Source organism: Podarcis vaucheri (assembly GCF_965113315.1).
Source record: "Podarcis vaucheri genome assembly, chromosome: 9".
Classification (NCBI taxonomy): Eukaryota; Metazoa; Chordata; class Lepidosauria; order Squamata; family Lacertidae; genus Podarcis; species Podarcis vaucheri.
In genome coordinates, this window is record NC_138767.1 from 22,698,142 (window position 1) to 22,710,336 (window position 12,195).

A 12,195-nucleotide genomic window follows, 5' to 3' on the forward strand; every position below is an offset into this window, starting at 1 on the left:
CTGGTGCACAAGCCTGGGCAGTGTGCTTGGAGGTCCTGGGCTGCCCAGAGGACAAGACTCCCCTCTCATCCTTGCTGATGTGGTCCAAAGGAAAGCAGAGCAATACATCTGGTACCAGTTTGGCTGCCAGAGTTCCTAGAAGGAGGTGTACTGTCTTATGGACTCCACTCTGAATTTGAGTAGGGGTTTCTCCTTAGCCTTTTCTGCTCTTGAAGATATCCCACACAGCAGTGGAGGTTTCGGGTCAGAGTTTTCCTTCTCCTAGATGGGCTACTTTCCCAGGTTGATCATCCCCATCTCCTCTTCATTTCCCTCTACGGCACACGCAGAAACCACCTTCTTGACCATTGCACCCATGGCTGGTCTTTGCATGTGGGAGAATAATAATAATAATAATAATAATAATAATAATAATAATAATAATAATAATAAATTATTTCTACCCCCTCCCATCTGGCTGGGTTTCCCCAGCCACTCTGGGTGGCTTCCAACAAAAGATTAAAAATACATTAAAAAACATTTAAAAACTTCCCTAACTCACCAAATACCCCATTTACACACAGCCGGTTTCATCCACACCCTCTCTAAATTCTTCTCTTTCCCTCCCATCCATTCTTAGACATCTAAAACTGTCAAAATGACTCGTCTTCACTCACTTCTCTCACCACCACCCCACTGTCACATTGTTGTCCCACCCCTGCCTTCAGAAGCTTGGGAAACAGTCAATGAAAATAAAGTGATAACACAATTTTGGTTTTTTGATGCTTTGATTTTACAACTGTAGAATTATAACAATGCAAAATACATATTCATATTTAGATATTTCTCTGAATCACCTGACTTCCCACCCACCCCTCCCTGGGTCCTATTATCAACCTTTTCAACTGCATATTATTTCATAATCTATTACAAGTGTTATTAAAATCCTGCTAATGTTTCCATCTGCTTACAGTGGTCTCCTAGATAAATTATAAAATTTTCCCATTCTATATTGAAGTTTTGGTCTTCTTGGTTCCTGAGCTTCCTGGTCAGTTTTGCCATTTCAGCGTACTCCAACACAATTTTGTTTTGATGGTTCTTGGCTGTTTAATTAATGCACATTGTTTAGCTATATCTATTTAATTATGTGGAATTGAGATTAGTCGTAGTAATAATATTGTTGGGTTCTGAATGTGGAATTTGTATTGTATCTCTTCTACTGATTCCTTTCTGCTGTGATTTGTAAACCACTTAGATGTTTTTGTTAAAACATATGGTGGTATATTAACTAACTAAAAAATAAATGCATTACCTTCAGTATGGGAGGCAGTATGGTCACTGAAGGACCATAAGTGAGGAGGGTGGTGTTTGTGGGTTTCCCACAGGTATCTGGTTGGTCACTGGGGGAACAGAACTCTGGACTAGATGGGTCTTTGCTCTGATTCAGTGGGGTCCTTCCTACTGTTACACTCTGTCCAATTCTCCAAGCATTGAAAACACCAGAGATGCAGTTATAAGCTCAGTTTCTGATCACTTTGGAACGAGGTCACTGGAGGATGACTTCCATTTTGTGATATGGGGCTTGCTTACGCATACATACAAGGTGCACATAGCAGAAGATGCAGCTTAGCTCCAGCAGATATCCCAGATTCACTGCTGATTGCAAGAGAGACAAAGCTGTCCCAACCCCAAAGGGCTGTTAGCTTTCAGAGTCTTTCTTTCGCTCACTATGTGTCTCTAGAATTTGTTCGCCTGGTGTTCTTTCACCCAGAACACATCAGCGGTACCATTTCCCACTAGGGGAGGGAGAGGAGGAACACCTGCCCACTTTGGCAATACTTCCAGAAGTGCCTCCAGGTTGCAGCATTTTGCCTCTAGCTTAAATAATAAATAGGGGAAGGACCATAACTCGGTGGTAGAGCATCTGATTTACATGTGGAAGGTCCCAGGCTCAATTCCTAGCATCTCCAGACTAGGAATTTCCCCATCTTGTAGCTTGGAAATCTATTGCCAGTCAGCATGGACAGTACTGAGATTAATGGTCTGATCCAGCTTCCTAAGTTCGTCTGTAAAGGGACTCCTTAGGCACTCTTGCCAGGTCTACTGGCTTACCCAAAGAAACTGGTCTAATCATTTCGGCAGTCTGCCTCTTCGCCCGACCTCAGTTCTAGAACTACAGGATCACAGGTCTCAAAGGGATTGTGAGATAACATCTAGCCTGACCCAAAACTTCACATTCTTATGTGAAAAAGAGAGAGATCTGTAATCTCTTGATAGAAAGGCAATGTCTGGTTCACTGAAATATCTGGTTGTTCAGAGCTGTATTCCTGAAGTGCTTAAAAGGTAAAGGGACCCCTGACCATTAGGTCCAGTCATGACTGACTCTGGGGTTGCGGCGCTCATCTCACTTTATTGGCCGAGGGAGCCATGTGGCCAACATGACTAAGCCGCTTCTGGCAAACCAGAGCAGCGCACGTAAACGCCGTTTACCTTCCCACCAGAGCGGTACCTATTTATCTACTTGCACTTTGATGTGCTTTCAAACTGCTAGGTTGGCAGGAGCAGGGACCAAGCAACGGGAGCTCACCCCGTCGTGGGGGTTCGAACCGCCAACCTTCTGATCAGCATGCCCTAGGCTCTGTGGTTTAATCCACAGTGCCACCCGCAGGGTAAAAGGATGCTGATGTTTCACCCAACTGAAGAGGCAAAGCAGTGCTATGCAGCATCACATGTGCTACTATGGGTGGTTTGGCTGACATGAAGAATTACCAATACATCTGCTTCCTTGGGGATTCAAGTGTTCTCCAACCTGAGCTGTGTACACACTTCATTTCCATGGATCTATGCCGAGTGTGACTTTGGCTGCATACACACAATACCTTTAAAGCACATTTGGAGCACAGTATTTCCCTCGAAGAATTCCTAGGTTTAGAAAAGGCATTGGGGAATTGTAACTCTCAGGAGTAAACCACAGAGCCCATAATTCTTTGGGGGGGGATGTGCTTTGAAGGTATAGTTGTGTCCACAGTCCTGGTTTATGATGTTGTAATTAATGTGCATCTTCTCTGAAAAGGAGACATGCTGATTTAACTGCATTGCGTTTCAACCTCATTGTATTGTGTATTATTGTATTGTGCACGTGGCCAAAATACTATCATAAAAGCAGCCAACTGTGTGGCATCCTACTGATATATTTCAAAAGTTGCAAATGAATCAGTGGTGACTCACAAACAGCGGGACCTTGGTGGGATAGTAGCAGTGAGGACTTCAGCTTAATGAGGATGTGTGCATTACATGCTAAACTGCCTAAAACTTCTTCATCGTGGGCATCTAAACTCAGTGACCTGTGTATTTTTTTTTGCATAACTTCTATTGTTTTATATAATCTACATCTTTTGCTATTTTGCATGGCTTATTCTGGTTTTATTATAGACATGGGAAAGAGCCAGGACCTTTGCAAAGCAATGTAGGACCACTCCCAACCACAGAAAACTTGCAGCACAATATTAATCATGCCTGCTCAGTTGTATGTCCCCTTGATTTCCAAGTATATTTAAGATTTCTGTTTTACAGTTACCTCTCTGTTTTTCTTTCTGTAGTTGCTGCCTGCATATTTTCAACCACATCTTGACATCCTAGAGCAGTGTTTCCCAAACTTGGGCCTCCGGCTGTTTTTGGACTACAACTCCCATCATCCCTGACCACTGGTCCTGCTAGCTAAAGATGATGGGAGTTGCAGTTTAAAAACAGCTGAGAGACCCAAGTTTGGGAAACACTGTCCTAGAGGGTCAGGCTGGATCAAGATGAAGCATGGTAGGAGCCTGAGGAGTTGGAGGTCTAGAGTTCAAGGGAGGGATCTAGCAAGTTGGGATGGGCCACAGTTGGTCCCCGGGAAATCTTGGGTGTTGTCTGAGGAGGAGGCTGCAAGACTCAAGTCAAACCCCAAAGAGGGACCAAGCAGAGATGCCTGACGCTCCCTGCTGTGGCCTTCCCCACCATACTTCATACACTCCTGTCAGCTAATCTGCAGCCACAAGGGAGCCACTAGTTCTTTTTTGGCATTATGATGGCAAACCCATCTGCTGAATATTAGGGCTATCAGCAAGGATAAGCATCCTTGGGCAACTGTTGGCCCAGCACCTTGGGAGATTCCACCACTGACCCCTAACCCAGTTGCTCCTTATCATGCTTGCTTGCCTACCAGGGTGTTCAGGTGAGGACAATATTCAGGAACAGCAACAACATCTGAGCCAATGCAACCTGCTCGTGCACCTGCCCCCTCTCTCTTGCCCCCTTGTGCCTAATCCCCACTGCAACCTCAAAACTGGGCAGCAGGCAATGACAGGGTATTTCCTCTCCATGAATGTTCACTTGCTGTCTTGCCCTGTCTGCCACCAGATGGTGTCATCAGGGCAGGACTTGGGGACGACAGCCCCACTCAGCAGAGTGAATAGGAGGGCCTCCTAATTCAGCTGACTTGCTGCATTTTAAAGCAAATGAATGAAGGAATAGGCATTACCATCTGAAAGCTAGGGTGAGGAACCAGATGTGGCTGCCAAGCTGGATTTCTAAATCCCATCACCACCCCTGGGGCCAGCTTTGACAGGTGGGTGGCTTTGTAAATCAATACAAGAACCAATAAAATATGGACAGGCAGTGCAAGCTTTTGATCCACAGTGGCAAAGACCAGCAGGTGCTGCCTTTCCTCTTCTTCTGGGTGGTTGGTTGGGTGAGTAACTGGAGCAGTGTTACCCAAACGTTGGTCTCCAGCTGTTTCCAGACTACAATTCCCACCATCCCTGACAGCTGGTCTTGCTAGCTAGGGATGATGGGAGTTGTAGTCCAAAAACAGCTGGAGAACAAGGTTTTGGAAACACTGAATTGGAGGCATGGGGTAGTGGCGGTGAGGCACTGCAAAATAGGGGCTCGAAAAGGGCACTTTGCTGAAGGTCCCTCAACAGCTGGAGCCAGCCTTGGCACCAGTGTAGAAAAATCAATGCCAGTAAGTGCAGTCATTATTTTTATTGTTGAGCTGCTTAATACAGGCAAAGGTTTTCATACAGTCAAACTTTTGTACGGGAAGATGCCCTTTGCATTTCCTCTGTTAGGTGTGGGCGTATGAAAAGGCTTCCTTACGCAGAGGTCTTGTTCAAACGAAGGCCAACATTATTTGCACATTTTCAAGCACTCTCATGATCTCAGGGGCATAATTTCCTTCAGTCCACCCACTATTTAGTCTGGCAAGATTGAGGAAAAGTTTGCTGATGTCACCACTCGCCAGTTGCTCTTCAGTCCCGCCTGCCCCTTTAATCAAAGCATTACTAGTGTTCCAATGCTAACTGCTTTTAGAAGAACTTGCCAGAGAAGCTGGGGAGGCTCTCTTCCAGACTTCTCAACAGGGTGGTGGTGAAGAAAGTCACCATGACTCACACATTTATAATCATGGAAGAGAAGAAGCAAAGGAATATGGTGAGGTACTCCTGTCATGCCTATCAATCATGATCAAAGGTCACTGCTAAATCACATATTTCTTTCATCCTCATTTGTTTGCACAAAGTTTGCAAGGTGGGTAGATCTTTGCTGGGCAGTTAGATGACAGAACTTGCATCAAGTAATTGCTATTCCACATTTTCCACTCCTAGTGGACTATTAAAGGTACAAGAGTCTTGTCCTCTTTTTCATCTGGTCACTAGGAAGCACACTGGGTGACTTTGGACCAGTATATTTTCTCCCTGGGAGGATGCTGTTGCTTGGCCCTGGGGAGGTGGGGAGTTGCTCTTAATTTAGCCCAGCTGATTTGCTCTTCCTCGGTTTCTTTACCACCTTGATCCATTTTCAGCACTCACACTGTTGCACGTTTACCCCAGAGAGCAAGGGCCACTGATTTAAGCAGGGCTTACTTCTGAGTAAAGTGTGCACTGGAGTACAACCTCCAAGTTAGTGTCTTTCTGCTGGCACCTTGTCAGAGGTAAGGAAAAGGCAAGCGAGTCAGAAGACCCTGCCTCTCGCTTGCCAGATTTAGGCTGCCGCCACGGTGGCGCTGTGGGTTAAACCACAGAGCCTAGGACTTGCCGATTAGAAGGTTGGTGGTTCGAATCCCCGCAAAAGGGTGAGCTCCCGTTGCTCGGTCCCTGCTCCTGCCAACCTAGCAGTTCAAAAGCACGTCAAAGTGCAAGTAGATAAATAGGTACCGCTCTGGCGGGAAGGTAAACTGTGTTTCTGTGTGCTGCTTTGGTTCGCCAGAAGCAGCTTAGTCATGCTGGCCACATGACCCGGAAGCTGTACGCCGGCTCCCTCAGCCAATAAAGCGAGATGAGCGCTGCAACCCCAGAGTCGGTCACGACTGGACCTAAAGGGTCAGGGGTCCCTTTACCTTTACCCGTGTATCCACTTTCCTGGGTGTAAGGCCCATTGAATCTGGAGATGGCGAGGAGGGGTACCAATAATTTCTTTGCCAAGGGTGCAAGGCAGAGGTGCCAACTTGAAAAAATGGGGGGGGGAGAGATAAGTCCCACCCTGCATGATTGATCACATGATGTGGAACACATACCCCATTTGAATGACAATGCCCATCAACTTGGGGGGGGGAGGTGGCCCCCTCAAAAAAACATAGGGGTGCTGAAGAACCCCTAGGAGTTGGCTCCTATGGTGCAAGGGAACCTAGGTCCGTTTCTGGTCATGACTGTTAAAGTGGACCGAGAGTGCTTTAATGTTTGCTGCAGATTTGGCCATATTTAAGCACTTGGGCCATGGGCGTAGCCAATGGGGGGCAGGGGGGCAGCTACCCCCTCAAGTCAATAAAATCAATAAAAATATATAACTATCTGAGGTTCCGCCCCCCTAACAAAAGCCTGCCCCCACAACAAAATTCCTAACGTACATCTGACGTACATCATTTTCATATAATTTTCTTTCAGCGTGTAACATGCTGTGAATTTAAAAGCCCAATTCCAGCATCTGCCACCTGAAGTGGTCATCTTTGATCTGCCTGGTGATAAAACTGCCCCTTTCCCCAGCAGCTAGGATGCCTCTCTGAAAACAAAACAAGCTACAGAAGCGATAATAATAATAATAATAATAATAATAATAATAATAATAATAATAATAATAATAATAATAATAATAATGGCAGCGGGCTGTGCAGTTGCACATCTCAGGCGCCTCCCTCCCTGCCCTCCGGGTTGCTGCAAGCTCTCCGCTTCTTCCCGCGCGCGCGCGCGCACGCGCACACCCACACCCCTCCCTCGGGCGCCTGTTTCTTTTTCACCCGCGCTACTCTCACGACGTCGGTGGGAATTTCCAGCTAGGAAGTGAGAGCGAGGCGGAGGTGCGGGCGGGCGCAGGAAGGGAGGCAGCGAGAAAGGCGGGAGTCGACCCCGGGGGCGCGTGCCAAGTCTTGTCAGCGTGTGCGGGCGGGCGGGCGGGCGAGAGGAGAGGAGCGTGCGCGCTGCTGGAAGCCGACGAGAGAGAAAAAACACCACACCGCCAAAGGAGGGGAGGGGAAAAAGCCTCGACAGTGACAGCAGTAAGCAGCAGCAGCAGCAGCGCAGGGCTTCCTTTTTCTCTGCTTCCCCCCTTCTCAGCCTCGCGGGCAGCGAAGTGACTCCTTCTTCCTCCTCCTCCTCGTCGACAACAACAAGGAACCGCCAGCCTCTTCCGACCCCGCCGCGCAGGGGCGACATGGCGCTCTGCTGAAGCGGGACTCCTCTGGCTCGCCTCCCGAGGCTCTCTCTCCCTCAGAACTGCCGGCTCCTCCTCGCCTTTCCCCTCGCCGTGTGAGGCGACGTCGGCGTCAGGAATCCCGCTCCAGGTGAGCCCCGAGGGGAGGGGCGGGGAGGCGGGAAGCTGCGTTCGCACGAGACGACACCGCCGCTCGCTGGCGCGCGCTCTCTCTCGCTCTCCCCGTTGCCACGCGGGAATGTTTATGGATGCGGCAACCAGAGGGACGCAGGACGGGGAGGAGGGGGGGGTCCAGTATGGCTCCTTCCAGGCGGTCGGAGCCCCGGGGCCAGATTCGGAAGGAGGAGTCTGCTGCTGGTTGGCAGAGGAGGTTTTCGAGGTGCTTGTGTGTGTCCAGAACGGCCTCGGTCCAGCATATCTGAAGGAGCGTCTCCACCCCCCTGGTTCAGCCTGGACACTGAGATCCAAGGCTGAGGGCCTTCTGGCAGTTCCCTCACTGTGAGGAGTGAGGTTACAGGGAACCAGGCAGAGGGCCTTCTCGGTAGTGGCACCCACCCTGTGGAACGCCCTCCCACCAGATGTCAAAGACAAAAACAACTAGCAGACTTTTAGAAGACATCTGAAGGCAGCCCTGTTTAGGGAAGCTTTTAATGTTTGGTGTATTACAGTATTTTAAATTTTTTTGGAAGCCGCCCAGAGTGGCTGGGGAAGCCCAGTCAGATGGGTGCGGTATAAATAATAAATTATTATTATTATTATTATTATTATTATTATTATTATTATTACAGATCAAGTGGTGCTAGTCTGTGGCAACTTGTGCCTCAGTAAACCCGCTTGTCCCTCAGGTGCCATAATAAGACTCTCTGTTTCCCTGCGGAGCGGCAGGGAGAGAGACGGCCTTTTTATTTTTATTCTGATTTCCCACAAGTCACCATGTGCAAGTGATTTAAGGGAGGAAGGAGGGTTGAGTCGATTTCAGTTTCCAGGTGTGGACATTTTCAGAGCTGGCCTGAAGCCCTTGTAGTTACAGGTTAGCTGGGGAGGACCTCTCTGGGGAATTACATTTGAAGAGGGGAGTTCTGCATTTTACACTTTTCTTCTTCTTCGTGCTGCTTGTACTCAACAGCTCTCTCTACTTCCTCATTCTTGGGCAAAGCGAACATAACACGCCGCTCCGCTCCTCGTGCTCAGGAAAGCGGTGCTGGGACTCTGGGAGAGAGGTGCACATGGCGAGGCCTTCTCCCAATCCAGAGCTCGGAGTTGCCCCTTTTCTTTCTGGGCAAGGCTTTCCTGTGCCTTTGGCACTGGTGTCGAAGGCTGGTGTTCAACCGGGCAAGCCTCTTCCCCGCCCCTCATCACTTCCTCTTTGTCCCAAGAACAGTCTCACTTGCTAGCTACACAGCACAGCTGTTGCAGACGCAGGAGCTCTGCTGCTGGGTCGGGAGAGAGAGGTGGCAGCAGCAAAGCCATCTCTTCTACCGTGGACCTTAGGGGAGGGAACAGAACTGTGGAACATCTTCCTTGCATTTATTAACTTCACAAAAAGGTGTGCACTGCCTGATTGTCTCAAACAAACAGACCTCAAAGTGGTTTGCCAAAAAGATAAAGCAATAAGAAGAACCAGCAGCAATAATTTAAGACATTTGAAAAGTTGATTTCATATTGAAAGGGGGGGAGGCAATATACTCACCCCCTGCTAGAATTTGTACAATATTTGAGTGAGTCTCTTTCATGCTATTGAAAGTGTGTTTTTGTGATGAAGCTAGTTTTCCCCACAGTTAAGTTTATAGTCACTCAGCAATGCCAGGGCTCAGCCTTGAATTGAGGTATACTCCTAAAATAAATAGATCTAAAGCATGTGCAGAGTGCATCCCTCCCTCCACTACTAGGTTATCTGTTTCACAGTAATCTGGGATCAGGGGGCAGGATTTTCCTGCTGAAAGTTGTGGTTTCCATATTTCCTTTTTTCAGTGTTATTTGTGCTCAGGTATTAGGAACCTAAGAGAGCCTGTGTGGTGTAGTGGTTTGTGTGTTGGTCTGGGAGACCACGGTTCAAGTCTCCACTTGGTCATGAAGTTCATTAGGTGACCTTGGGCCATTCACTTCCTCTTGGCCTGACCTAACAGGGTTGTTGGGATTGAATGAGGGGGAGAAGAACCATGTATCTCACCTTGAGCTCTTGCGAGAAAAAGGTAGGATAAACATGCAATAAATTAAAACAGCTATAGGAAGGAATACAGGAAGCCACCTTATATTGTGTCAACCTTAACACTGTTCATTCCTGCAAGAGTTTCAGGCCAGACATCCATTTGCCAATATGTTAATGCCCCATAGCTTTCTGCTGAAATTCTTTTAATCGTCTCACAGATATTTCAGGTGTGCGCTTTTGTCCCGATTTTGTTTTCCCACTTTTGTTGCGAGCAAGAGTGTGCCTCCAGATGGCAACAATGTAGTGACACTGGAGAAACATCGCAGAACAACTAATACAATGGAATGATGTGTGGTATAAACCCACCACTGACACACTATTATTGCATCAGTGACATATTGCAGAATGCGTCTGCTAAAAATACCACTCTGGAGAAGCCACTGAGTTTGTTACCTTCCCCATTGCATCCTCTGCCATCCTCTATGTATGTTGCTTTTTCTTCACTCGGGAGTGTAATGTTTCTCAATGTTGATATGGTATCTCCCATATGTAAGGCTGAGTTCAGCTGCCCCTGTTTGCCCCCCACTTGCCATATCTGAATGTGGAACAGTGGGAGGGGAGAAGGCAGCAGTACCCACCAGGATATGAGTCTAGGATCTCTTTCAGTACCAAAGTTTTGCATTGGAATATGTTAATAAGATTTCTGCATGTGCAGGGTGCACCTTATTAGGTGGAATGAAGAAGGTATTTCTCTTCCGAGGCTATGATGGACTTGAGTCCCAGCAACTTTCACATTAAGAATTAATCACTAGTGGGTAGGAGAGCTGGCAATGTATGTTCGTAGAGCCAATGAAGCACCAATGGCCGATGTGTGTGTGGTTTTCTGTGAAATGTAAACACTGGGAGTTGTTTGAGATCCTTTTGTGTTCAGTACCTAGACTGTGTTGCTTGATTGTTTTGGTTTAATTATTTCAGTTCCAATTTTAACTTGTGCTATTCATGCACAAATTGAAAACCAAGATGATGTAGGTTCAGGGGAAATAGATTTTCTATACACAGAGTATTATTAGATTTCTAGACATTTTGTTGCGACTCACCATGGGAATGCTTTTGTCACAGAAAAGAGCTGGACTTTGGGCTAGAGAAAGTGGGTTTTCTAAATGACTCGCTTATGAGCATGCAGGTTGAATTTCCTCAGAAATAAACTGAATTTCCTCAGAATAAGGCCTTTTTCAAGGGAAGGGAGGGGATGTCAGGTTGTGACTCAGTAATTTTCTTAGGAAGAAAGGTGTAATACAGTGTAGCAGTTTGCCCCATGAAAATTTGTTGCTTCTAATAGCAGGTTTGTTTGTTTTTTCATTATACGCAGACCTTATCAATGTAGCGAATTCTTCACTTTTCTTTCTCTTCAGCCGCTCCCTGCAGAAATGGCAAGATTGAGTTCTAAAGGTGAATTTAGCTGCCTTTCAGTAAAATTATATAATCATAGAATGCATAGCTGTCAACTTTTCCCTTTTCTTGCGAGGAATCCTATTCGGAATAAGGGAATTTCCCTTTAAAAAAGGGAAATGTTGACAGCTATGATAGAATTCTATCTATGATAGAATTGGAAAGGTCCTTGAGGGTCATCTAGTCCAACCCCCTGCAATGCAGTATTCTCAGCTAAAGCATCCATGTATTTTTCCTGAGTAAGGATGCTCAGTAAAAATAAACAACCCTAATTACAGTGGCGTAGCGTGGGGGGGGCCCGGCCGCACCGGGCGCAACATCTGGGGGTTAGGGTTAGGGGGCGCAAATCCACGGGTTAGGGGGTGCAAATCCACAGGTTAGGGGGCGCAAATCCACGGGATAGGGGGCGCAAATTACTTGCCTTGCCCCGGGTGCTGACAATCCACGCTATGCCACTGCCTAATTATTAGTGGCAGATTTTGTTAACTTTCACATGAAATGTTGTGCAATCGTAGAATTTCCCCATTTCTGTTTGTTCACTATTAGCAGGCAGTATAATTTCGGTTAATAAAAGCCCTGTGTTGATACTTCTTAGATCTCTTCTAGAAGTAAGAAGCAGACTGTAAGGTTCAGTCTAGGGATGGGTGAATCAATCAGTTTTTGGTTTCTTTCAGTTTCTCATTTTTCCAATGAAAATTCAGTATTTTTGTGTGAATTTATGTTTGTAGTTTTTACCTAATATACACATTTTTGCATACAATGTCCCATAATTTGTGTGTGTTATTTTGATTAATATATGCATTCATATGAACACTAGTTTGTGCATTTTTGTACTCATTACTTGGTTTGAGAACAGCACTGCAAAACATGGAGCTGCATGATTTTCAAAGGATGGTTGTGTTTCAGCTTGCATATTATTTTAGAAAGTGCAGATTAGA

The 12,195-nt window shown here is 46.6% G+C and overlaps 1 protein-coding gene across 2 annotated transcripts in view; it reads left to right on the forward strand.

Moving 5' to 3' along the window:
- The window catches only part of NFKB1 (nuclear factor kappa B subunit 1), a 237,078-nt gene that overhangs the window by 155,216 nt on the left and 69,667 nt on the right, over positions 1-12,195 (forward strand). The window contains exon 1 of one of the 2 annotated variants that reach the window (XM_082236909.1): positions 7,492-7,789. The exons of the other annotated variant lie outside the window; for it this stretch is intronic. The gene's annotated coding sequence lies outside the window, so the exon portion shown is untranslated. Of the gene's footprint in view, positions 1-7,491; positions 7,790-12,195 lie in introns of those variants that run through there. 2 annotated transcript variants of the gene reach the window in all.